Here is a 6,722-nt window from a genome sequence, read left to right as displayed (position 1 = left end):
ACGGCAGCGGCTGCGGCAGTGGTGGCGGTAGCAGTGGAAGCAGCAGCAACAGCAGTGGTGGCAATAATGGTGGTGGTGGTGGAATATATCGAAGACTTCTGTACAGTTTCCATCTGCCACATTTCACTCACAAAGGATCTGTCAGCCAAAATCTTTTGTAGAAGACACTTGCCCCCAGGTACCACCTTATGGATTTCTATGAAATGAATTAAAAAAATAAATTTTAGAATTGCTAATAGCCTACCTTTATTCACAGACATATTTAATAACACCAATAACACCTTTCACTTAAAGACAGGCATTTCATATTTCTAACCCCAATAAATTTTCATATATGAATCAATTGTCAAATTTATGTGGAATAAAAAAATTAAATACATTAATTGATATATAAATAAAAAAAAACCAAGGTCTCATTCCATTCTTAACTGTGGGTAAAATGCAACAAGATTTCTAAAATACTTATACACTCTGACCTATGAAGTTAAAAACTTGTTTGGTGAAGGCAGAGGGAAGGGGCACAGATAAAGCTACTATTTTACTTGTTTTCTCTATGAACCTAACTCATCTGGTTATTTTAACATTATTACCAAGCTTAACCTTTCATTGAATATGCTATTGTAAGACACAGATTAAATATATATCAGTGTGGGAATGTTGTTGTTTTTCAGGAATACATTTTCACCCCACTCTCTCTCTCTCTCTCTCTCTCTCTCTCTCTCTCTCTCTCTCTCTCTCTCTCTCTCTCTCTCTCGCTCGCTCTCTGTGTGTGTGTGTGTGTGTGAGAGAGAGTTTCACTGTTCATTCTCATTTAATTCTAATTTTAAATCTATCTCAAGTTAGAAACAACCTTGCAAGCATGATTCACCCAAGTTATGTAAATGACAGAAAAATTTATGTACTTCTGTCTTGTCAAATCTTGTCCAGTTTTCATAATGACTCATTAGCATGATATCCCATCATGCAATGTTCACTTAATTTCAGCCGGTAAGGTTGGCAACGGTGGATTTTAGAATACTGTACATTCGTGGAAGTAGTTGGATAACTTAGCACTTCAATCATTTAACCCTTTTGACACCAACCCACCTAAGACCATTCCAGCTTCAATGACACAAACTTCCTGTTTTAAAGAGATCTGAATTAAAATCTTCCATCAAAATTTCACATTAATTTATGTTCCAAACATCAGCTTAATAACGACAAAGTGATTTTACTGAATTATCTTCATCTATCGGTTTTTTTAAAAATCTTTTTCGGCCATTACACTGCAGCCATGTTGGAGCACTGCTTTGAAGAAACTTTTGGCCAAACGAATCGAGTCCAGTATTTATTTATTTGTTTATTTATTGGGGTCTGATACTTATTCTATCAGTTTCTTTTTGCCAAACCACTAAATTATGGGGATGTAAACAAACCAACACCAGTTGTCAAGCAGTGGTGGTGGACAAACACATACACAAAAACACACACACACAATACACACACATACACACACATACATACACACACACACACATATATATGCACATATATATATATACATACACATATAGGCGTAGGAGTGGCTGTGTGGTAAGTAGCTTGCTTACTAACCACATGGTTCCGGGTTCAGTCCCACTATGTGGCACCTTGGACAAGTGTCTTCTACTATTAGTCTCGGGCTGACCAAAGCCTTGTGAGTGGATTTGGTAGATGGAAACTGAAAGAAGCCTGTCGTATATGACGTGACTCTATCTATCTATTTATCTATCTGTCTTCCTCTATCTTTCTATCTATCCCTCTATCTACCTATCTATCTTTCTTCTTACCCATCTCCCCGTCTCGCTCTGCTTCTTTCTGTTATTCTAACTTCTACTTCACTGCTATACACTCCTGTTTCTTCCTCCTTGTTCCACTTCCTCCCTCCACCATCCTCTCTGCTCTCGTGTGACCTGTGGTCAACTTTCTTTTCACTCCAGCTGCTGTGAAGGCAAGATGAACTACTAGCATTCTACATCAGATTCGCGTTTGGCCGTACGGCTTTTTTGTGTTGTTTTCACTGTCCAATTTTTCCTGTCTTGGTTTACGTTTGCCACCTTGGAATCCTCTGTTTAGTTGGTTGATCCACTACTCAGGAAGAGACTATTCTAGAGTACGTCCTGCCTTATCTTCGAAACGTCGAGTTAGAATAGAGGCAGCTGATGAATAATTCCAAGTGGCTTTCTGTTTTCCTATGTGTTCGTTCCGTTGTCTGTAGTTCATTGTTCTAACGTCCTGTACCCTGATATGCATCTATATACACATGTAGATGAAAGTATATACATATATGTGTGTATACATGCATATATATTTTTTGTATTATATATATATATATATTTATGTGTGTGTATATGTTTGTGTATCTGTGTTTGTCTCCCCAACATCGCTTGACAACTGATGACAGTGCAATCAACTTGAGAGAAAGGTTGGGCATAAGAGGCATCAGATCTGGTGTGCAAGAGTGACAACTGCACTGGTATGGTCATGTGATGCATATGGATGAGGACAGCTGTGTAAAGAAGTGCCAGTCTCTAACTGTGGAGGAAACTTGTGGTAGAGGTAGACCCAGGAAGACATGGGATGAGATGGTGGTGCATGATCTTTGAACTTTGGGCCTCACAGAGGCAATAACTAGTGACCGAGACCTTTGGCAATACACTGTGCTTAAAAAGTCCCGTCAAGCCAAGTGAAATCATAGTTGTGGCCAATGCTGGTGTCACATAACTGGCACCCATGCCAGTGACATGTAAAAAGCACCTTTCAAGTGGTGGGCCTCATGGAGGCAATGATGAATGACCAAAACCTTTGGCATTGTACACCATGCTTGAGAAGACCCATCAAGCCAACTAAAATCATATTCATGGCAGATACTAGTGTCATGCAAATGGCACCTATGCCAGTGGTACATAAAAGACACCCATTAGTTTCTTAGAGTGATTGACGTTAGTAAGGGCATCCAACTGTAGAAATCATGCCAAATCAGACTGGAGTCTGGTGCAGCCTTCCAGACTGCCAGCCCTAGTCAAACCGTCCAACCCATGCCAGCATGAACAATGGACGTTAAATGATGATGATGATGATATCTCACACACACACCCACACACACACACACATATGCACACACATATGTACAACAGGCTTCTTTCAGTTTCCATCTACCAAATCCACTCACAAGGCTTTGGTCATCCCAAGGCTATAGTAGAAGACACTTATCCAAGAAGCCACGTAGTGGAATTGAACCCAGAACCATGTGGTTGAGAAGCAAGCTTCTTACCACACAGTCACATTTCTGCCTATACTCCTTATTTTCCAAATTAATTAAAACAATGTCAGTAGTGTATTTCAACAGAAATATGGTAACAATGGGTTAAGGTACTGTTTTTCGGGGGGGGGGGGGTAGTGCTATGCCTAGCCAAAATCTACTTAACCTTTTATTCTCACACCACTCAAAGTTAGTAAAAGAAGTATTTGGTAACATACTTAGATAAGGTTTCAAAACTAAGAGACCAAATGGGTAATATGGAATTTCAGATAATTTGATATTGTAGCATGGAAGGAGAAAAAAGTAGTAGAGTCATTGGAACAGCCACTGAAATTTCTTGTATTTGTTCTGGTTTTTTGGATCAGAGTTCAAATCCTGCTCTGGTCAACTTTGCATTTTATTTTTCTAAGATCAATAATTAATGCATCAGTTTTAGGAAATGGACTGAGAGAATTGTTAGAGCACCAGATATGATACCCTGTGATATTTATTCTAGCTCTTTGTGTCCTGAGTTCAAATCCTACTGTGGCCTACATGAGTGGTAGGCATAATCTTTCTTCTTATTTAACACCACCACTTGTTCCCTGGATGCCTTTAGCAAAGTCCATTCTGCTGCAAAGTTTTGACCCAAGTATCCAGTTTTAGGATAATTTCTCTTGGAAACCCATCCTGGAAAGATTCATGTGTGCTGCTCTTCTTTCCTAACTTAGGACTTGGACTCAGGATTTAGGTCTCTCAAGAGTCCTCGGACTCATAAGGCCAAACCTTAATCTAGTTTCCATGGCGTATGACTGATTGAGATTATAACACTCCCCCTGGATGGTATGCTAGTCCATTATAGGGTCAACTTCCCAGCTATTGCTGGAATTCATTTACAGCTGAGTGGACTGGAGTAATGTGAAATGAAGTGTTTTGCTCAAGAATACAACACACCACCCAGTCTGAGAATCAAAACTTTGATCTTACAATCATGAGAGCAACACCTTAGTCATGCTCCTAATGGAGCAATAAAAAATAAGAAGCAAAATTAATTATTGTTAAAAAAAAACCTTCAAATTTTGGCCTTTATAACTTTACTGCTGTACCACAAATATTGAATGTTAACTGCATTCATTCAAGTTAAACTATAATCCAGAACTATTATACAGGGTGTCCACAAAGTCTGGCTACTTGGGGATTAACACATACTTTAAGAAATTATTATCTCTTATATTTAATTGTTTATATTATGATTTTATTTACTCCAGATACCCAGACTTTGTGGACACCCTGTAGATTGTTTTGCATAGTCTGCATCAATAAATAATAACTGCTTTCAACTGCCATCCTTTTCTCTCACCACCAATCATACCCTCCCTAAGTAATTCAGTTGTCATACTGCCTCTTCAACCAATCTCCTCTTTCTGAAGGAAGAAAGTAGAAAATGTAAGAGAAGGAAAGAGACGGGTATTTTCTGATAGATGAGAGTATTGAAGTATCAGCTGTACTACTCCATCATTCCATCTTCTCTGTCCACTATTCCTGGGAGGGTCGTGAGAGGAGTGTCCTCAGGCATCACCTCCACAGGGTCCTATCAGAAGCAATTGTCATTACATTTTTCGGCTAGATTCCCAGGTATGACCAACTTTTCACTGGCACTCTGTCAGTTACAATGGCAAGGGTTCCACTTGATCTGATTAACAGAACAGCCTGTTCATGAAATTAACATGCAAGTGGCTGAACACTCCACAGACATGCATACCCTTAATGTAGTTCTCAGGGAGATTCAGTATGACACAGAGTGTGACAAGGCTGGCCCTTTGAAATACAGGTACTATTCATTTTTGCCAGCTGAGTGGACTGGAGCAATGTGAAATAGAGAGTCTTTTTCAAGGACACAACACGTCACCAGGAATAGAACTCACGACCTTATGATCGGGACTTAATACCCTAACTACCTTCACTATGACCAACTGAGACCATGGATGTTATCCAACCATTTTGATCTTAGTCTATTCCAAGATCTCCTGTTGGTTGGAATGACTTGAATAATTTATTTTGTGATTCTTTCCTGCAACATTCTAATCACATGTCCATAGTACCAGAGCTGTAATCTCTCAATGCAAAAAATCCCTTTACATTTTTTAGGAGTAGCTGAGAGAGAGAGATTCAAACCTAGTACAAGATTGACCATTTATCAGCTCCAAAGGAAGAAATGCAAAGTTGACCTTAGCAAGCATTTGAACTTGGAAAGCAGAGAGCTAGAACGATTGTCACAAGATAATTTGTTTGTCTGTCTGGTACTCTAATGACTTGGTCAATAAACCACTTTAGTTCTACAAACTGAAAAGCAAAAACAACAGAAGAAGATTTTAAAGTAAAGAAATATACATAAACTTGAATTATATGAAGTTGTTTTGTTTGACATACAAAGCTAATGGTTATGCTAGACCAGTGGCTCTCAACCCCTTTTTGCCTATAGACCCTCTTTGGTTTCTAATTTACCCTGATGGGCCCCCACAGCCATTTGCTATTTTAAAAAATCCCATTATATTTTTTAGGAGTAGCTGTGTGGTAAGCAGCTTGCTTACCAACCACATGGTTCTGGGTTCAGTCCCACTGTATGGCACATAGGGCAAGCGTCTTCTACTATAGCCTCGGTCTGACCAAAGCTTTGTGTGTGGATTTGTTAGACGGAAACTGAGAGAAGCCCATCGTATGTGTGTGTGTGTGTGTGTGTGTGTGTGTGTTTGTGTATCTGTGTTTGTCTCCCCACCATCACTTGACAACCGATGCTGGTGTGTTTGTGTCTCTGTAACTTAGTGATTCAGCAAATCAGACTGATACAATAAGTACCAGGCTTACAAAGAATAAGTCCTGTGGTTGATTCATTCGATAAAGGCAGTGCTCCAGCATGGCCACAGCCAAGTCACTGAAACAAATAAAAGATTGAAAGAATATTTTTGTGAAAAGTACTACTACTACACCATCATCGAACTAATGGGAAAAGCCAAAAAAAAAACATGAATGGTCACAGCTGAAGTATTTCTGATCACAGGCCTACTCAGTCATGGCTGTCTTGAGGGGGAAAAACTACTACTATTACAGCACCATCACTGTAATACCCCTCCGGCTGTTCCTCCTCTTCATCATCATCATCATCATCGTTATTATCACCACCATCAACACCACCACTGCAACCACCATCACCACCACCACCACCATTACTAACAACAACAACATCATTGCTATCATCCTCTACCACCACCACTACCATCATCATAATAATCATTGCAATCCCAGCTATTACTACAATCACCCCCAACCCAATCATCCCCCTTATCACCCCTCTGGACCCCTACCATCACTGTCATCACCGCCACCAAAAACTACATCACCACCATCACTTCTACCATTATTACTGTCATCCCCACCCCGTCACAACTATCTTTACCATTCGCTC

This window comes from Octopus bimaculoides, chromosome 11 (genome assembly GCF_001194135.2).
Source record: "Octopus bimaculoides isolate UCB-OBI-ISO-001 chromosome 11, ASM119413v2, whole genome shotgun sequence".
Taxonomy (NCBI): domain Eukaryota; kingdom Metazoa; phylum Mollusca; class Cephalopoda; order Octopoda; family Octopodidae; genus Octopus; species Octopus bimaculoides.
Note: the sequence above shows the minus strand (reverse complement) of the source record.